The sequence below is a fragment of the Triturus cristatus genome, chromosome 9 (genome assembly GCF_964204655.1).
Source record: "Triturus cristatus chromosome 9, aTriCri1.1, whole genome shotgun sequence".
Taxonomy (NCBI): domain Eukaryota; kingdom Metazoa; phylum Chordata; class Amphibia; order Caudata; family Salamandridae; genus Triturus; species Triturus cristatus.
In genome coordinates, this window is record NC_140592.1 from 1,088,308,559 (window position 1) to 1,088,330,531 (window position 21,973).

Genomic DNA, 21,973 nt, shown 5'->3' on the forward strand with positions numbered 1-21,973 from the left:
AAGGACAAGGACAGAAGGGAGGTAAGCTTCATGAGAAGTGTATCAAGAAGACTCTGAGCCAGAGCAAAAAACAAGAGGGGGACTTAGATTTTCACTTGCTCCACCAGTGCAATACATATGTACACTCACACACACGCACACACATAGCGCATCATTTCACAAATCAACGCACTTCTCTCCATTCCACATAGCTGAGTACTAGGCCTCAGACTCACCTTTGCAGTCGATAACTTCTTGCTTCTACCTGTCCCTGAGGCAGTCCCATGGCTCCCGCCCTGAGTTCTTTCATCCTCCTCCTGAATCCAAGTAACTCTCTCCCAGATCAGTCATGGCCCGAGCAAGATAGGCGTGTAGTGTACTGCTGTTGTAGAACAAGTAGAGAAACAGAATTGCAGTATTTTGCATAGGTTTTTATTTGTTATCTAAAGAGACTGTTCTGGTCTCTGAAGAGTCAGAAAAAAGGGGAGGACGCTTCAAGTAAATCTGGCCAGTCATCTCCAGGGAAAATATGAATGCCCATCATTCAGGCCCAAATCATTGTACATCATCTCAAGTAAGTTCCCAAATTATAGTTCAACACCCTCTTTGCCACCACATGAATCATCAATCATCAATCATCACTCACAATCACTCAATAATCAGATCACTCATTGGTGTAATGGTTACTTTATCGAATCCAAGCATGTTGATAGGTACACTATGTCCCTTTAGATGCAAGCAACAGATTGGATTTTGGCAGACTTGTAAATCAAATGATTTCATTTGGCAGCTTTCCTAGGTGATGGTAAAACAGAAGGAGAATAGGAGTGAATCATACAGGTTAATTCATTTTCACTAAGTAAGTTTGTAAAGGCTCACCTCCAGTGAAAAAATGATCGCCCATCAGTCAGACCCCAAACATTGCAAATCATCTCAAGCAAGTTCCCAAATCATAGATCAACACCCTCTCTCACTTTCTGCCACCACATGAATCATGAATCATCACTCACACAGTCACTCACTCAACATTGCAAAAGTTATAAGGACTTCTTCCAATCTAAGAACGGGTAGGTTAGGTAGTAGGTATTCAACATTGATGCAGGCAACACATGGGAACTTGCTGTTGGCACAATTGTAAATCAATGATCTTCTGGGGCAGCCCTGCTAATGCTAAGTGATGCAAAAAAGAATAGGCATGCGAGGGAAGCAGGCATTGTCTCCAATGTTGTGTAGGACTTATGGAGACTTCTTCAATGTACACTGGTTCAACTGTAATCCAGCAATATATGTGGCTAGAAAATAGTGGTGCAGCATACATTTGACACAAAAATAATAATGTACTGCTATCTACTTTTTTTGTGTGCAAATAATAAATAATTAAAAGTTCTATGGGGCCACTAGCATACTCAGTCCAGCAAGCAGAGTACATCCTCAAACTCAGATATTTCACCCAGAAGTTGGTCAGCTAACACACTTGATTCTGACCAACCATTCTACTCCTCCTCCTGTGCTTTTTCAGGAACGGTATAACTGTTTGGTATGAAATGTTGTTTCATTTTGATCATAATCAATCGCTCCAGGTGTTGAGGTGAGATGTTGGCCCTTCTCATTGTAACAACCGTACCGGCTGCCCTGAGCACACGCTCAGCAGATACACTGGCTACAGAACACCCCAAAATCTTTATTGCCAGCCTGCTGAGCTCTGGCCATTTGGCACTCTTACCGTACCGATATATCAATGGGTTTTGATTGTCACAGACCTCTTTTAGATCATCCAGATACTTCTGAAACATTCTGCCACATGCTCAACATCTTTTGCCATTGCCTCTGTACTAGACCTAAGCCCTGCTGATTGAAACCTATACAATGCAGAGGTTGGGGCCAATCCTTCTGTTGCTGTTGTTGCCGGGGTTCTGGTTGATGGTATTGTTGGCTGCTGTGAGACAAGATTGCCATCTCTGGAAGTTGAAGACAGCATCCCAGAACTGTGGAGTTGGAGTCTAGGTTCCAGCCATTCCACTTCCAGGTCTCCAGCTTGCTCAACAATCCACCTCTTGTATTTTGAAACATACCTTGCAGAAAAAGGAATTGAAGCGGGCAGAATGCTTTTGTATCATATCAAGTAGTGTGGCATATATGTACTGTTTGGATGAGATGATGTCCTGTTGCAGCCTTGTATTACAAGTCAAGCAAAGAATTAAGCAACAAGGCATGCGATTTTGCGTTTTTATTCACATCTGTGGGGCAAACCTTTCAAACACTTTCTTTACCTGGTCCTTTAGCAGATGCAACAACGAGATAGCTTGGCCCATCATACTGTCCTGCTTCCTAACTTCCTGCATGAAAACCTAAAATGGGAGAGGCATCTGTGTCAGGCATTTGACTTGGCCCCATGTTGCCGCATCCATGGTGATAGCTTTCCCAACTGCATCCCCTGCTCTTTGAATGACATAGTCATTCATCTGTTTGTACTGCTCTAACAGACATTGCAACATTTATTAGGTTGACTTCCAACGCTTTGGCACCTCCTGTATCAGGGCTTTAACTGGTGCTCTATTACCATGCTGAATAATCCACAACTGCTTCCAGGCTCTAAAACTATGGGTGAAATTAGTGCAGATTCTTCTGTAGGGGGTCAATATGTTGCTGGCTATGTCTTCTTTTTGAGAAAGTATATCACCACCAGGTCGATGAATGGGCCAAACACAGGACCCTGAAATAGCCACCATCTGACAATGCATTAATTATGTTACTGCCATTGTCCGTGGCTACAAATCCAATTCTGAGACATCTGTTAGCAGCCATTCATACACCTTGCTGTTAAATTGTTCCAAGCTGTTTACAGCTGTATGCGATTTCTCCATAGTGAACATGGCCACTGTTGCATGCCACTGAATGCTGTTAAAACGTTCTTCATGGCCAAGACCTGTAGATATCTTTTGCTTTACCCCCACAACAGAGATCCAGTGTACAGTGATGCACATGTAATCAGTCGCCTGAGAACTGGTCCACATGTCCCATGTCAGATGGGTAGTGGGACAACACTTTGCTGCAAAGATTGTCTAACCAACTGCAGCACATTGTGACGCAGCGCTATAGCAGCAACTCTGGCAAAATAGGTCTGACTTGGAACCTTCCATTTCAGGCAAATGGCTGCCAAAAATTCTAAGAATCCCACTCCTTCCACAAAAGAAAAGCGTGGAGGTCCAGCACTACCATTTTTGTCACCTTCCCATTGTACAAACGTGTGGTTGGGTGATTACGCTCATACGCCCCCTCATGCCTAAACATGCCCATAATATTGGCTCGATTTTCTTCTTTTCTGGGGCCAATGGAACAGACAACTTTTGAGAAGTAGATGGTGGTAGACTCAATGTGGGTCATGGTGGGGAAGTCACCGTATGCCATGGTTTCTTCAATTTACGTGCCATTGTGCCATTGGGAAGAGGATGTAGCCTACCGGATAGAGCGGTCGCCCTCAAATCGAGGGAACCAGTTTTGAGTCTCGGCAACGAAGCTCAGCATCCTGTGATCTAAGCAAATCACTTAATCTCCCAGTGCCTAACAGAAATTAATGTGTCCTTATGTAACGCAACTGGTGCTCATGTAAAGCAATCTGATTCTGCTGGCACACGGCTGGGGACAGGGCTGGTATGCGTGAAGATGTCACCCTCTTCTTCCTCATGATCACTTCGCACCATGATTGGACATGTAGCTGATTTGCCCCAGCTCTTCTCACCACCAGGACCATGCTCAGCAATTTTTTTATGGTGTTCCTCCCACTAGCTTGTGTGATGTTTTTTCATATGAGTTGTTTGCCCTCCAGTACCATCATTTGTAACAGGCTTACCTCAATGAACATTTGGCAAATGCTGCATACTGCAATGTGCTCCGCCTTTTTGCTAACCATAAAAAAGTCCCAAACTGGGGAGAACTGCTTTTTTATTGTGCCAATGCCTGAAAAAGAATTGGAGGTAGGTGGGTGTGTTGTCAATTGTCTCTCTGCTTCTCCTGAGGTAGGGATTTTTGCAGGTCTCAGCTGGGGCTTTGAAAATATGAGAGGTGGCAGTGCTACCTGTGCCACATCCCATGGAGCAGGTTGAATAGCAATGTCAGACTCCTCTGTGTCACATTCCTCAATGACTGCCTTATCTTCATCATCCTCCTCGTCATCCCCTTCCATAAGTCTAAATCTTTCAGGAGCATTTCTTTTCCCTTACCTCTCCCGTTATCTACTGGACTCTGCTGGGGTCCACTCCATATCCCTATCATCATCATCATCAGAAGTGGTGCTTGGAGAAGATGGTGGAGTTGTACCCTTCATTTTCCTTGCTGGAGATCTGGGAGCCAATGATACTAAAGAGTAGTTTTTTGCTCAGAAGGAAGCTCAACTTCACTATTCATCTGCATTGCCATGATTGCGGTGGCTGTCACACTGACAGCCATGGTTCTGTGGCTTAGGTTGGGCTTGATGCAGGAGTGCTGCTCTCAGTTTGTTCCCCGGAGGCTGGTGCAGCAAGCACATGATGTGGTTGTCCAAAAAAGATTTGGGGCAACATGCCACAAGTAGGCAGTTGCTTCTTTTAACTGACTACTTTCTTGGAAGCATCTCTCTTTGGGGCAATCTTAAAGCTCTCAGTTGGCAGTGGCACAAAGCTACACAAACGGAAGAGATTGTAGAACTGACGTGTGACTGTACAGGCCTTATGTTTGGCATTACTGCGGATGATCACTAAGTAAAAGTGGAACCCCTGAATAAATGAAGGTAGAGCAGTAGGGGAAACTCAACAAATACTAGACAAGTAACAATCTGCTGTACCTATATATTTCAACTAAACGCAATTAAGTCAATTTCTAAAAAAGCCACTCTTGCTAGACCATGCGCTCAAATATTTACATGAATCAGACTGTTAAGTCAGTATTTTATTTTTATTTTCAAATTAATCAAAACAAAAAATAAATGCATAAATCATGTACTATTTTCATAATAGTACATTTACATAATTCACTGAGACCCAAAACACAATAATTCACATGGACAATCTTTCACAGAAGTCATTCATACATTCTCACATTCACATGGATCCATTCAAACCGTGAACACACACTGGACATTCACCCCAAAATATAAAAAGTTATAATTCGTAGCCCCTAAGCATATGTCACATCAGACAAATGTTTTTCTCATAAAAAAGTCACATTACTGATATGCAGTTCAGAATTTGTGGATGAATAAATCCAAAAGGTGAAGAGGAACTTTTGTTCAGATGTATAAATGACATAAACATTAGTACATCTACACAAATTAATCAGTGAAGTATAGGACTAGGGGACAAATAAGGTCAAGACGCCGACGCGCGTTTCGGTGTTAAACCCCCTTTCACAGGGTACCACCTTCTTCAGGGCGTGAGGGCTTAAAACCAGTGAAGAACCGAAGTTATCCACCATTGCTTGCTAAAGATGTAAGACTGAAATATTTGTAGTAATTTACAAAAATGTACACATTTAATTACATTTGGCCTGATTTAGAGTTTGGCGCTTGGGTCAGTTCATCACAAACAAGTTCCATATGATATAATATTTTTGATATAGTAACCCTTTCAGCCAAACTCTACATCGGGCCCATAGTCTGTGGAAAATATATAAGGGATACAGTACCCCCTGCCCTACATTATAAGGATATTGAAAGTCACAGAGGAGTTCATAACCCTATAGAGGAATGTGGCCGAAGGCCGTGTTCCTTTATAAGGAAATGGAACTTGAGGTGACTGCAAAATATCCTTATCATGTATGTGAGTGGGTACTTAATCCCAAATGGTACAAGGTCACACCATCAGCTTTCCCACTAACCACTTAAAACCTTGATGCGCAGTTCTTTCATATGAAGGAGAGAGCATGTTTGCGAACATGAAGAATAAAAATAGAACCTCTAGTGCAAAATTAAACACTTCAAAAACCTATTAAATAATTGTTGCAGAAGATATTAGAAGCAGTTCATTACAAGTAAGTTTTTTTCAGAAAAAGCTGCAATAGCTTGGAATGAGTAGACACGTGCAGAAATATTCTAAATTTCATTTAACAATCTAAGGAATGCAAAAAATAATTATGTTCTTTCTTTTAGTAACTGTAAAATAAAAAAATAAAGTTTGAAGAAAGAAAACAACCTTTCATTTTCATTGCTTTAAACAGCTGCTTCAGGACCTGACCTGACTTCCGCCTCTTCGGTTTGATCTGGTAGCAGGCATTGTGAGGTCAGAACTCGACTGAAATAACATTACAGTTGAGTTCTGATGTTTTTTCTTAATAATCAGTGACTAAGTGGTTGCTGATTATAATGAAATTAGAGACAGGCGCTTATACAGGGATTGCAGAATCCCATGTATTATAATAATCTAAGAGACTCTTAAAGAAAAAGTATAGCAACAGTTACTAGATGCACAATTGTGCATTTTTTTGTTGTAGTCAAAGATTTTGCAAATCAGAGGCTCATTTATAAATCTGTGGTAATTTGAAGTTTAGAAACTTCTGTTATGGAAATGAATATATTCAGCGCCATATGCACTTATCCTGCTTAACTTTCGAGTACGGGCCCATAAAGCAGTTGGGCTATTACATATTCATGTTCCCTTCTGGCAAACAAAAGAGGAAAAACATCACTTGCAGAGATGTTTCATAGCCTAAAGACTTTCTTGAAAGGTAGTTTTTGCAAAATGAATTGAAGACAAGGACTATTGTATTGAAAGAAGTCGAAGCACTGTAATCCAGACATGTGGTATGCATATGCAGATGTCTACAGTACACTTCTACAGAAAAAGGCTATGGGGGTAACAATTAGCCACAAAAAAAGAGATAATAAAGGGAATATTGCAATGATTTCAATTGTGACGCATGATTGGGCCATGAGTTTCCAGGCAATCAGGGGTTGTCTGAACATAAAGGTTGAAGTTTGCACAGGACACAACTGGGCTCCTGTTTCCGAATTAGGGCATGCAGACGGCACAGGTCAGAAAAAGGGAGCAGTGATTGCCTTTCTCTGCCTCCAAGCTGAGTGATCTGCAGCTTATGTCCTCTCAGAGACATTCCGCACAGCTACTTGATACTGTGCCTATTTGCAGTGGTTAATTTGTAAAATATTAAGTGCCAGTGTCCAAACTTGCAGACAGCACTGATGAATGTTGGAATTACTGAATTCCAATGGTGCATTATTTGAATTTCACCATGTCTCTTTCTTCCACCACCATATTCTCCCTGCCCCTTTATTTGATTCACTCTTGCAGTTTCTTTTTCATCCCTGCTTTCCTTTTTTGACACTGCTTTGCTGTCTTCCACCTTTTGTGTTTTTCTCTCTCTTGCTCTGAATGAAATTCTGTTGAAGAAAAATAAGTTCTAACTCCCCAAAATGAAGTGCCTGTGGGCCTCACCTGCAACCACTTGCTCAAATTAAGAACTGTCTACTTGCCATATTATTTTGTTTCTATTGCGAGGTGTTTTTGCCTCCAGATCATAGACAGTCTTATGACTCAGTAACAGTATTTTTCAAGATCTCAGCCGTATTTTCTAGATTTAAAAAACAGTCAACAACCAATGACATGAAAAAATAAGAGCAGTTAAAAAAAGTGAGACACATTAATATAGTCCTTCATAGACACAATGTATCAGCTATTTTAGGAAGGGGGTCTTCATGGCTATTGGATGAGCTTGAGCCTATGCTACAAAGAAATAGGAAATAAAAGTAGACAGTTCTTTTTGTTGTATTTTTCCGCAGCTAGCCTTTTTCATCATTTTCAGCCTGGCAGACTGCTTTTGGTACAGGTGTGATTCTTCATTGACTTCTCACAAAAATAAAACATGCTATAACTTTGAGAGGCGTAACACAGGCCCCTGTAGCCCTTGCGAAGCAGGGGGGCCCCCCGAACCCTTCAGGGACTCCCCTTTCAGATATTATTCCTGTGGTGATCAGGGTCAGTGCATCGGTTGACTGAACTTCTGAAGTGGTCGGACGAGTCTTTTGAAATACACTCAGTTTGGGGCCTTGCACGCGCTGTGACATCATGTTGCTGGATCAGGGAGCAGCGGTGGAGTTGTGATTGCTTGGCGGTGCGTAGCGGTTGAGGTACCTTTTGTAGTTACCATTATCTTTTATTCTAAAATGCCTCCCGAACAATTCTCTGAATATTATATGTATTTTCTTGGCTTCACCAGAGCCAGTGGTGGCCTTTCAGGGTTGCATTTCTAGAAGATAAAGCGATGATGATGACAACGGGGGTGGGAGGGCAGATATGTGATATAATGGAGGCATAGGGGAAGGGCCTCTACAGAAAAGAAATTGAGACTTCTGGATAACTTCTGAGGAGGATGGCTTATCTTGAAATAAAGGCTTATACTCTGCAAATATGGCTCTTTGTTTTTTTTCGAAATTATAGCAGATTATCATTAAGTCTGACATCCCCATGCAGATTGTTCCATAGTTTTGAGCCAGACATAAAAGTGGCTGTTTTAGTGTTTTCTGGATTTATTTAATATTTATTTCAACTGCTTCTTTTACTTGTTTTTCTTCAGTGATTAAGAGTTTGTCTTTCAAGCAGCTAGGAAGGCATAGATATGATTTTTGTAAGTGATGCATGCCATCATAGAATGGATCTTGGCCTCCTTGGAAAACCATAGGAGATCTCTCGTGGTGGAGAGACTTGTAATGATTTCTTGGCATCCTTGACACAACATACAGGGAAGTTTAGCACTCAGGGCCTGATTACGATGTTGGTCGGAAACTAAACCGCCCGACTCCTTGTTGCATTCGGTTCCAAAAGACTCGTGGTCAGCGGTTCCTCCCGACCGATTATAATGCTTCCGAACACCGTTCGGAAGGACTCCCATTGACTTCCAAGGGAGCCTGTGTTCCGATCGACAACACAGGCTTCTATGGGGAAAATGGGTGTCTATGGAAAACCTTGCACCCTGTCACGGGCACCCCATGGTGCCTGCCACACTGTGCATGGTTTTACAGGAGGGTCTCTTGGGTAGCCCCTCGATCCCAAACTGGAGGCCTCAGGATGAAAGGGGGCCTGTTAGGGGCCCCCAAACTCATTTTCTGACATCCTTTTTGTGTCAGACAGACCGAGTCGGAAACGCTGTTGGAATCCTACATCGTAATCGGTCAGTCTGAAACACTATCCATAGAGCTGTACTCTACAACTTCCCTGAAACCTATGGTTTTTTCAGTGAATTTCAAAGGTTTTTTTAAATACTAATTTCTAACTATAACATCCCTGAAACCTATGGGTTTTTCAGTGAATTTCAAGGGTTTTTTAATACCAATTTCTAACTATTCCTACAGAGGTAGGACATGTGCAGAAAGAGCAAGACAGGCGCAGAAAGAAGCAAGAGAAAGGCAGAAAGAGGCAACAGAATTCCAGAAAGACAAAGGAAGGTGCAGAAAGAAGCAATAGATATACAGAAAGAACCAACAGAGGTGCAGAAAGAGGCCTGGTGGAAACTGACTCTGACAAACCAGGCCCAGAGCCAGTGCTATAGTGAAACACCTTCATGCACTGGGGTACACTTTGGGTTGGGTCACCCCTGTGATTGGCATGACCTCCCGTGTAAGGCCCAAGTACATAATAGGGCAAGGTAATTAAAACTACCTTTAAGTCAGAGGTGCAGAAAGAAGCAAGTGCTGTGCAGAAAAAAACAACAGAGGTGCAGAAAGAGGCAAGAGGGGTACATAAAGAGGAAAGAAAAGTACAGAAAGAAGCAAAAGGGGTGCAGAAAGAGGGAAGAGAACTGCAGAAAATGGCAAGAGAGGTGCAGGAAGAGGCAGGAGAGGTGCACAAAGAGGCAAAAGGGGTATAGAAAGAGGCAAAAGGGGTACAGAAAGAAGCAACAGAGGTGCTTAAAGAGGCAAGAGGGGTGCAGAAAGAGGCAAGAGAAGAGCAGAAAGAAGCAACAGAAGTGCCGAAAGAGGCATGAGGGATGCAGAAATGTGCAAAAGATGCAAGAGCAGGTGTGAAAAGAGGCAAGAGGGGTACAGAAAGAGGTAGGAGAGATGTACAAATTGGCAAGAGAGGTACAGAAAGAGGCAGGAGGGGTACAGAAAGAAGGAAGAGAAGTGCAGAAAGAAGCAACAGATGTGCTGAAAGAGGCAAGAGAAGTGCAGAGAGAAGCAACAGAGGTACAGAAAGAAGCAAGAGAGGTGCAGAAACAGGAAGGAAAGGTGCAGAAAGACAGAACAGGGATGCAAAAAGAGGCAAGAGAGGTGCAGAAAGAAGGAAGAAGGGTGCGGAAAGAGGTGAGAGGGGTGCAGAAAGAAGCAAGTGAGGTGCAGAAAGAGGCAATAGAGTTGCAGAAATACGCAAGTGAATTGCAGATACAAGCAAGAAAAGTGCAGAAAGAGGCACGAGCATTGCTGAAAGAAGCAACAGAGGGGTAAAAAGAATCAAGAGAAGTGCAGAAAGAGGCAAGTAAGGTAAAGAAAGAAGCAAGAGCAGTGCAGAAAGAACCAACAGAGGTGCTAAAAGAGGCAAGAGGGGTACAGAAATTGAGGTAGAAGAGGTGCACAAAGAGGCAAGAAGGTACAGAAAGAGGCAGGAGGGGTACAGAAAGAAGGCAGAGAAGTGCAGAAAGAGGCAAGAGAATTGCTAAAAGAATCAACAGAGGTATTGAAAGAAGCAAGAGAAGTGCAGAAAGAAGGAAGAAGGGTGCGGAAAGAGGCGAGAGGGGTGCAGAAAGAAGCAAGTGAGGTGCAGAAAGAGGCAATAGAGGTGCAGAAATACGCAAGTGAATTGCAGATACAAGCAATAAAAGTGCAGAAAGAGGCAAGAACATTGCTGAAAGAAGCAACAGAGGTGTAGAACGAAGCAAGAGAAGTGCAGAAAGAGGCAAGTAAGGTAAAGAAAGAAACAGGAGCAGTGGAGAAAGAACCAACAGAGGTACACAAAGAGACAAGAGGGCTGCAGAAAAAGGTAGGAGAGGTGCAAAAAGAGGCAAGACAAGTACAGAAAGAGGCCGGAGGGGTGCAGAAAGAAGCAACAGAGGAGCTGAAAGAACAAGAGAAGTACAGAAAGACGCAATAGAGGTACAGAAAGAGGCAAGAGAAGTGCATAAACAAGCAGGAAAGGTACAGAAAGAGGGCACAGGGGTGCAGAAAGATGCAAGAGAGGTGCAGAAGGAGGAAAGAGGGGTGCAGAAAGAGGCAAGAAGGGTGCAGTAAGAAGCAAGTGAGGTGCAGAAAGAAGCAACAGAGGTGCAAAAAGACACAAGCGAGGTGCAGAAACAAGCAAGAGAAGTGCAGAAAGAGGCAAGTGAGGTGCATCAAGAGGCAAGATGGGTAGAAAAAATGGCAAGAGAACAGCAGAAAGAGGCTAGAGGGATCAAAAAAAGGGGAGAAGGGCACAGAAAGAAGCAAGAGAGGTGCAGAAAGAAGCAAGAGAAGTGCAGAAAGAAGCAAGAGAGGTGCAGAAAGAGGGAAGACAAGTGTAGAAAGAGTCAAATGAGTTGCAGAAACAGGTAAAAGGGGTGCCGAAAGAAGCAAGAGCAGTGCAGAAAGAACCAACAGAGCTGCAGAAAGAGGCAAGAGTGGTGCAGAAAGAGATAGGAGAGGTGCACAATGAGGCAAGAAGGGTGCAGACAGAGGCAAGAGGGTTGCAGAAATACGAAAGAGAAGTGCAGAAAGTAGCAACAGAGGTGCTGAAAGAGACAAGAAGGGTATAGAAAGAGGCAAGAGAAGTGCAGAAAGAAGCAACAAAGTTGCAGAAAGAGGCAATAGAGGTACAGAAAGAGGTAAGAGAGATGCAGAAAGAAGCAAGTAAGGTGCAGAAAGAGGCAAGAGATGTGCAGAACGAAGAGAGTGAGGTTCAGAAAGAGGCAAGAGAAGACCAGAAAGTGGCAAGTGAGGTGCAGAAAGAGGCAAGAGAGGTATAGAAAGAGGCATGATATGTGTAGAAAGAGTCGAACAAAGTGCAGAAAGAGGCACTCGAGGTACAGAGAGAGGCAAGAGAGGTACTGAAAGAGGCAAAAGAAGTGCAGAAGGAAGAGAGTGAGGTACAGAAAGAAGCAAGTGAGAAGCAGAAAGAGGCAAGAGAGGTACAGGAAGAGGCAAGGGAAATACAGAAACAGGCAAGAGAAATGCAGAAAGAGGCAAGAGAGGAGCAGAAAGAGGCAAGAGTGGTGTAGAAAGATGTAAGAGAGATGCAGAAAGAAGCAAGTAAGGTGCAGAAAGAGGCAAGAGAGGTGCAGAACGAAGAGAGTGTGGTTCAGAAAAAGGCAAGAGAAGACCAGAAAGTGGCAAGTGAGGTGCAGAAAGAGGCAAGAGAGGTATAGAAAGAGGCAAGATATGTGTAGAAAGAGTCAAGCGAAGTGCAGAAAGAGGCACTCGAGGTACAGAAAGAGGCAAAAGAAGTGCAGAAGGAAGAGAGTGAGGTACAGAAAGAGGCAAGTGAGAAGCAGAAAGAGGCAAGAGAGATACAGGAAGAGGCAATGGAAGTACAGAAACAGGCAAGAGAAATGCAGAAAGAGGCAAGAGAGGAGCACAAAGAGGCAAGAGTGGTGTAGAAAGAAGCAAAAGAAGTACAGAAAGAGGCAAGTGAGGTGCAGAAAGAGGCAAGAAAGGTGCAGAAAGAGGCAAGAGAGGTACAGAAAGAGGCAAGAGATCTGCAGAAAAAAAACAGGTGCTGAAAGATCTAAGTGAGGTGCAGAAAGGGACAAGAGAAGTGCAGAAAGAGGCAAGTGAAGTGCAGAAAGAAGACAGTGAGGTGCAGAAACAAGAAGAAAGGTGCATAAAGATGCAACAGAAATGCAGAAAGAGGCAAGAGAGGCACAGAAAGATGAGAGGTTTGTGCACCATTAGTACCAATTTAATACCCACATTTAGCAATAAGTAACACGTAATCATTCCAGCTTTCCAAAGGGCCTTCCACCATGCTGTAACACGTGAAGCTGCATTTTTGGAAACATTTGAGCTGTTTGAGCTAGAAACAAGGCTTTTTTAGTTCAAATCTGCATATTAGGCAGCAGATGATGGGATATTTGGCAAATGCAGTTTCTAATTATGTGAAAATTGGTGTAGCCGAACAGTTACATAATTCCAGTGGTCCTGCTCATACCTCTGACTAGGTCCAGAAGTGCCCCTCATTGGTTCCTTCTTTTTTGTGTCTCATTGAGTTTATAGTTTAGCTTCTATGGAAAAGAGAAGTGCAAACCTGAGGTTACCACTCCACTACACAGACTACAATACCACATAATTACTCTCCAAAACACATAATCCCACTCCACATAATTCCTATACACTAAATACCACATAATTTCTATTCACATAATTTCACTGCACAACAAACCACATATTCCCACTACATATAACGTACATCCACTCTACACAAAAAAAACATTAGTAAAAAACTATTACATTTAGAATGCCAATAGCTCTAACTCTTGGTAATGCAAAACCTATTACATTGCATATGCTTCTTTAACTAGTAGTCATGTTTGCTGAGTGGTGGAGAAAGGGTGCTGGGCGTCTGACCAGCGCTCAGGAATTCTGCTGTGTAGGACTTGCAGGAGGTACCATAAGGGCTTCTTGGACCCCAAAGTCCCTCAGGAGTAAAGTGGACTTCATCCCCCATCCCGTAGTCTGCCAGGAGGTGCGTTTGCAGAGTGGTGGAGAAAGGGGACATGGTCTCGAAGACATTTTAGCAATACCACTGTGTGGGACTTACTGGAGGTAACAAGAGGGGTAGTTGGCCCCCAAGGACACCCTTGGGGGCCAACTAGCCCTCCTATTACTTCCAGTAAATCCCATACAGCTGTTTTGCTAAGTTCTCATAGCAGGCCACGCCCCCTTTGCCCACCACTCTGCAAATGCACTCCCTGGCGCGCTCTGGGATGGGGATTGAATTCCCCATCACTGCTGGGGTTCCTTAGGGGCCAGCTAGCCTACCTCTTACCTCCAGTAAGCCCCACACAGTGGGATTGCTGAGAGGTGGACACAGGCCATGCCCCCTTTCTCCACCACTCTGCAAACGCATCTCCTGGCACGCTCTTGGTTGGGTGATGAAGTCACCAGGGCATGGCCAGCCTTTTCTTTTTTTTTGAGGGTGGCCTGCCTGGCCCCCCTCCTCAGTCCTTCATCGCCCTGGGGACCTCATCCCCCCGTGCATTGCCTTTTTTAAAAATAATTAAATATTTGGGATGGGGGCTGCGTGGCCCCCCTACCCTGTGCAAATTCTGGCCCTGGGAACCCCATCCCCAGGGCCTGGCCTCTTTGATAGGGACTGTGGGGGGAGCCCCAATGCCCCCACAGTCCCTGCCAGCTCCCTGCCTCCTGTGGGAGCCAGGATTGCATTTGGGCAAGGGGAGCTGCTAAAATGCAGCTCCCCTTGCCCAAAATCAATCCCGCTTTGCTTTGTTGAAGTGAGAGCAGGTTTTCTGCTCTTGCTTCAGCTAAGCAAAGCAGTGTTTGGTATGTCAGAGCCGTGCTCCTGCCCTTCCATAGCAAACGGCAATGTTCCGGGGGTGGGCACCCCAGTACATTGCAGGAGTCGGCCCTGGGGGGTTGCGGTCCCAAGGGCCATAGAGGGCTGCAGGTTACCGAGTCACAAGATGGCTGCCAACACATTCTGGTTTGGAGTGTTGGCAGCCAAACAGAATGAAGCTCGTGCTCAGGAGGAGTGACGGCTCCTCGGTGCTCAGATATCAACTACTGAACGGGTTTTCACCATTTTAGAAAAGCACACTTTCTTGACCAAGGTCTACATTTTTGCCAAATTTGGTGTAATTCCGTTCAGCACTTCGGGTTGTAGCTTTGTGTAAAGTTCCTAGGGAAATTAACATGGGGAAAACGCATTTTGGAACCCCCCTTTTTTTTTTCTCGGCCCCCACTTGATGAATCACCATGAAACTTTCAAGACAGGAGTTCACCTGAGTGAACCATATAGAAACAAGGTCCTAACTATAACTACCTACTGGCGATCGCTAGTAGGTAGTTATAGTTAGGACCTATTTTCCATAGGAAATCCGCAACATTCTATTTGGAATAACTTTGGCGCCCGTTGACGAATCTTCGCGTAATTTTCAAAACTTTTGGCCAGCTCCGGTCCGCTCCTATCCTTAAATTCTCGGAATGATTTGTGTAGCGGGGGCTGAGAAAAAAGGGGGTCCCAAAACATGGTTTCCCCATGCAATTTCCCATAGGACCTTTAGCCGCAGCTACAGACCGAACTGCTGAACGGAATTACACCAAATGTGGCAGAGTCATGCCTTTTGCTTAAATGGTGTAAATCCGTTCAGTAGTTTCTGAGAAAATCAAAATCGAAATCACATATATATCTGGGCGGAGCCTAACCACACAGCTCATCGTGAGATCTGATTGGCTGTCAGTACTTCATCCAGGAAGTGTTGGAAGCCATCTTGGGACCAATATACATGATAGCACCTCATTAAAAAGCATTGCAGTTAATAGAAGGTTTTAAGACTTTAGTTACATTTGTTGATGGTACCATACTCATTTTAGGAATTGTGGTGTGTTCTAAGGTGATTTTACCATGTGAAAAAGCCTTCTGCTGTGATATCATGAATCATGTTTGAGAGAAAACTATTTTCTCATGCTTTTCCCAAAGTGGTTTGGAAGGTGATCTATAAGCTAAACTGAGAGCATATTTTCTGTAAATTCACATTATCTTTCTCAGTCATGTGAGAATGAAGTCTGACATTCTCAGTAAAACATGTACATCCAACAAGGGCAGAGACTGTCAGTTGATTCCTTTGTGTTCTACTGCAGCTTCCCAGAGTGTTCTAAAGAACAACTAGAGCGCTAACAGTCCTACTTATGACAAACGTATTGCACACCTGAAGCCATCTTGATTGGAATAAAGTGGTAACTCTTAAAACATTTAATTTACAAAGGAACAAAATGAGGGGGTTCATTTTGCCATAGAAAGTATGATTAGTGCTGCAGAAAGAAAAATTAGGGCACATTTTGAGTGACTTCTCAAATCCTCTTCTATTTCATTAAAAAATTCTGACATGCAGACTGAAACATGCACTTTCAATACCAGCAGCAGACTTCACTGGTGGGCAGTAGCTTTACTACAGTGATCTAATGAGCAACTAGAGTGCTAACATTCTGAATTTATGGCAAATGTCTGACACATCTGAATGCCTTCTTGATGGAATCAAAGTAAAAAACTGAAAGTATTTCCTACTGAGGAGACTGTAGTAAATGAGGAAATTAGGAAACGTCATAACAAATAAGTCTCCCAAGATGACCACCAGAGACAAAAGAGCCCAAATGTAGCACAAATATCATCCAGATGTAGCCCAAGTATAGCCCAATGACAGAATGTCCCAGAGTGTTCCTAAGAACAACTAGAGCGCTAACAGTCTTACTTATGACAAAAGTATGGCACACCTGATGCCATCTTGATTGGAATAAACTGGTAACACTTAAAACATTTAATTTAAAAAGGAACACAATGAGGGGGTTCATTTTAACATAGAAATTATGATTAGTGCTGAAGAAAGAAAAATGAGGGCACTTTTTGAGTGACTTCTCAAATCCTCTTCTATTTCATTAAAAAATTCTGGCATGCCGACTGAAACATGCACTTTTAATACCAGCAGCAGACTTCTGTGGTGAGCAGTAGCTTTACTACACTGATCTAATGAGCAACTAGAGTGCTAACATTCAGAATTGATGGCAAATGTGTGACATATCTGAATACCTTCTTGATGGAATCAAAGTAAAAAACTGAAAGCATTTCCTACTGAGGAGACTGCAGTAAATGAGGAAATTCAGAAACTTCATAACAAATAAATCTCCCAAGATGGCCACCAGATACAAAAGAACCCAAATGCAGCACAAATATCACCCAGATGTAGCCCACATGTAGCCCAATGACAGAAGTGTGCAAAACACTTATTTTTTGTGTTTTTGCAGTTTTATATAGTGCAGACTTGTCAGGTATTGGAGTGCTTTACATGAGCATTGGTTACATCACACAAGATCAAATTCATTTTGGTTGTAGACATGGGGAGATTAATGATTTGACCAGAATCACAGCATATTGAGCTGAAGCAGAAACTCCAACCTGGTTCCCCAGTTGCAAAGTCTGCAGCTCTGGAAGTAACACCACATCCTCTCCCCTAAGTGCAACATTTAATCAAGTGGTCAACTGGATAAAAAAACATAAAGATGACAAATAATTTAAAAGTGCTTTGACGCTATTTGAAAACTCAAAAAATATGTCCTCATTTTAATTTTTTATAGAACTAACCATAATTTTGATGCAAATAAGACCGTCTCATATATGTAATTTCTAAAGGAAATGCTCTAGGTATTACAGTTTTGTTTACATCAAGATGATGTCAGGCGTTCCACACTTTTGTAATAAATATAGAATGTTAGCAATCTAGTTGTTCATTAGGATACTGTTGAGAGGCAGAGGCCAGGGGCACGGACTCTGAAAATTGATGGCAGGTAGGAGGGTGCAGATGCAACAATTTGACCACACTGGGCAGGCAGGAAGGGCAGTGGCAGCACAACAGACTATGGAGGGCAGTGAAAAGGGGGGCATGGGCAACAAACCAACAATACAGGACTGGCAAGAGAGACTGCGGCAATATAATAGACCATTGTGGGCAGAAGGAAGAGGCAGTGGCAGTACAAAAAAAACATGCCACAGACCCAATTCAGCCAGGAAACGTCCAATGTTTTTAAGCTCAAATGGGCTTTATTTGATCTGTCTCCTGTCTACAATCTCCTCTTTTTCAATGTAACTCTAAGGGGAAAATCAATACCCCAGTTTTTTTTCTAAATCTCCCTCTTACCAAGTTCAAAATGTTCGCAAGTATGGTACATTGAATCATGGTAGGCAGGAGGAATTGGGGTAGGGACATGGACTCGGATAACAGAGGACAGGAGGGACATGGAGAGGTGCACCAAACTGACCCTACAGGGCAGGCATCAGGGTTTGCAGCAGCACAATACACCACACAGGGCATGTGGGACAGGAGTGCAGCACAACAATCCATAGAAAGCAATAGGGAGGAGACAGGACCATGCACATGGACAACAGAACAGAGGGGAAAGAGGCAATGGTAGCTAGCTGACCATAATGAACAGACAGGAGAGAAAGCTGCAGCATAACAGACCATAAAGGGCAGGCGGGACGGATCAGGGGCATTACAATGGAACACACAAGCCAGGAGGGAGGGATTAGAGGTCTGCACCTGGAAACAGAGGGCTGGGGGCAAGGGGGCAGGGCAGGAGCAGCAAGATGACCATGGAGGTCAGGCAGGATGGGCACTAGAAGCAAGACACACCATGGAGAGCCACCATGAGAATATGATGGCATACACACAGACCATGGAGGGAAGGTGGGAGGGGCCATGGCAGCACAGAAGACCATGCATGGCAAGCGTGAGAGTTAGTGGCAGCACAATGGCTATGATGGGCAAGAAGGAGGGTGCAGGGGCATGCACAATGGACCATGGAGGATAGAAGGGAGGGTCAGGACCTTGGCACAGGCAAGAAAGTTCAGGGGAAGGGGCCTCACAACAGACCGCGTGGGGCAGGCAGGAAGAGCAGTTGCAGTACAACAGACCAGGGAGGGCAGAAGGGTGTGGTAGTAAAATGGACCATGGAGGATAGGAAGAAGGGGATAGGGGCATGGCATGTGGACAGGCTGGGTGGAGGTGGCAGGGACAGGTTACAGTCATCTGACAATGCTAGTCAGGTGGGAGGGGAGTGGCAGCTAAACATAACACTCAAAGTAGATAGGAGTGGCAGGTCCATGGAACATGGTGGGCAAAAAGGATGGAGCAGGGGCATGCACAAAGACATCGGAGAGCAGGGGGAAGGAGAATAGGGGCCGCAAGCTAAACACAGAGGCTAAGCAGGAGGTCAATGATGGGCCATAGAATTGGGCAATGGTGGGCAGGAGGAGTGGACTGGTACATCATGCTAAATGGTGGGCAGTGGCAGCTCATCAGACCATGCATGGCAGGAGGGAGGAGGCTAGTCCATGGATTCAGACAACAGAGGATAGAGAGGAGGTAAATGGGGCAGCAAGCTAACTATTCAGAGAAGGTGGGACTTTCTTGTTTTTAAAATGTGTGTCTGTGCGAACTACTTAAATATGAACAAGTATGCAGCATAATCCCCCTTTTATTCAGGAAGAAGAGGACGTTTGTGACTGTGACTCCGGGCTCACTTGGCAGAAACACCCCCTGACCCTCCACCCCATCGCAAAATGTAATGCCTATGAAAAGGGTAGGTGGACGCAGTGTTATATAGAACATAGTCCTGAGAGCACGATTGAAAATGAAAACTAGATATAGTATATGTTATAAACTATGCACCAAAAAGTGTGATATAAGATGAACCGGGCGTGAAATATAATACGCAATACATTGTGCGCAATGACAGATTCATTGGAGAGCGCGAGATAGCACAGGCACTAGCGCGTGCTATGCGATATGCGCCTTGGAGTGTAATATGCACAGGGCAGTGTTGTGTAACCTAACTAGTCTCTAAAGTTGTAATATAAAATATGTGCTGGGGAGTGTAACGTTGCATATGCACTGTGACAAAGATATGGATCCCAGATTGTAATATGTATGGCATAGCTTTGTGCGTTATAACATAGGCATCGAGGAAGGCACGTTAGATGGGGCAATATACCCTGTGCAAAGGCAAGTGTGGCATGACATATTCACGGGTGGTGTTACAGTGCACATGGGCTAGAGAGTGTCATAGCATACGCACTAGCTGGTGGAATACAACACAGAGGTGTGTGGCACTCGGCGGGCACTGGTGGGTGTAACACAGCATTGGGCTCAGCCAGGAGCACGCTGTAACTCTCAAGTGAGGTTCGTCTCCTTTCCAGAGAGTAAAATAAAAAGTATTACACATCCGGCGGTGGATGTGTATTTTATTAACCGTGAGGGGGGTTTCTTGCATAGTTTGGTCGAATTTTTGTCGAATCCCCTTTGAATGGCTTGGTGTGCGTGTGTATTAAATGTGTCCGTCAATAGCTACCCATGTTTGTATAAATAAATGACAAGGGTGTCTACTTGGAGAGTACCCACCGGCGGGGGCACCAGGATTAGGCACGGTAGGGCGTCAGACACGTCAGAGCTTCACTAGTGGTGTAAATACATTCCACGTGGATTCATTGTATGCATAGTCACCTTTTAATGAATATCACGCAAATCGTCATGGTGATAGGTACATACGGTTTGTCCAGCATGTCCTAGGTGTTTCTATGAATATATATTTTTTTTTAAATAATAAAAAACAAAGGCCGGCCCCGGTGGATGGGGTCCCCGGGGCCATAAGTGGCCTGAGGAAGGTGGCAGCGCAGCCCCCCTCCTAAAGATTTTTTTTTAAAAAGGCCATGACCCGGGGGTTGGGGTCCCCGGGGTCGATTAAGGCCTTGGGAGGGGGGCCGCGCGGCCCCCTTCCAAATTAATTTTTTTCAACAAAAAAAATTAAGGTGCAGGCCCTGGGGGATGGGGTCCCCAGGGCCAATAAATTAGAAAAAGAAGGGGGGCTACACAGCCCTCCTTCTTAAAAAAATTAAATAAATAAAAGACCGACATAGCGACGGAGGCCACGCCCCCTTCTTGCAGCACTCTGCAAACGCGCCCCCTGGCCAGTTGTAAGTTGGGGAATGAATTCCCCTTCAATACTGAGGGTCCCTGAGGGCCAACTAGCCCAACAGGCATCTCCAGTATGCACCAGGGAGCTGCGTTGCAGACAGGTGTTCTGAGGCCATGCCCCTTTTTACACCTCTCTGCAACGCAGCTCCGTGGCGCTTACTGGAGGTACCTAGTGGGCTAGTTTGACCCTATGGACCCTTAGGATTCACGGGGACTTAATCTCTCAACTCAGAACGGCCACAGGGCGCGTTTACACAGTGGTGAAGGGAGGGGACGGGGCCTGAGGTGACGTGTGCAAACACGCCCTGTGGCGCGTTTTAAGTTGGGGAAATAATTCCCTTTCAATCCTGAGGGACCCTGGGGGCCAACTAGACCACCAGGTGCTTCCAGTAAGCGCCACTGAGCTGCGTTGCAGAGATGTGGTCCAGGCCGTGCCACTTTTTACACCTCTCTGCAACGCAGCTCTGTGGCGCTTACTGGAGGTACCTAGTGGTCTAGTTGGACCCTAGGGACCCACAGGATTCAAGGGTACTTAATCTCCCAACTTAAAACAGTCACAGGGTGTGTTTACACATTGGGGAAGGGAGGGGACGGGGCCTGAGGTGACGTGTGCAAACACGCCCTGTGGCGCGTTTTAAGAGGTAGTTTTCATCCCCTGCCCTATTATATACTAGGGGCTTACAGAGGAGGTCATGCTAATCACAGGGGGACCCCAACGCATAGTGTTTTCTTGTGTATGTAGGTGTTTTCACTGTATTCTGAGTGTCTTTTAACATAGCACTGGCTCTAGGACTGGTTAGTCAGACTCAGTTACCACCAGTATCCATCTGAAAAAGTTGAGGGTACAGGATGATTTTGCAAGAAGGCTTCTTTCTGCTCTTCTATTTGTTCTTTCTGCACGTTATCCTTCTTCCTGCACTATTCTTCGTCTTTGAGGACTTCTGTTGCTTCTTTCTGCATTTCTTTTTTTTCTTTCTGTGCGTTTTTTCTTCTTTCTTCACATGTCCTATCTCTGAAGGCATAGTTAGAAATTAGCATTTAAAAAACCTTTGAAATTCACTGAAAAAACCATAGGTTTCAGGGGCGTTATAGTTAGCTGGACTTTTCACTCATACAAAACCATTGAAATTTCCCCGTTTTAGTTAGTTCAGCTAACTATAACGCGTGCACCCGCAATGCACTGCTGATGACGTCACATGTTACATCACTCATGACATCTCAAATGACATCACTGATGACATCATCCTTGTGATAGTGGCAGACCTCCTCTCCCCCTAATATAACCTTTGATACACACATTCAAAAATTAAAACTAACATTTTCAAAACAATGGACATACCAATAC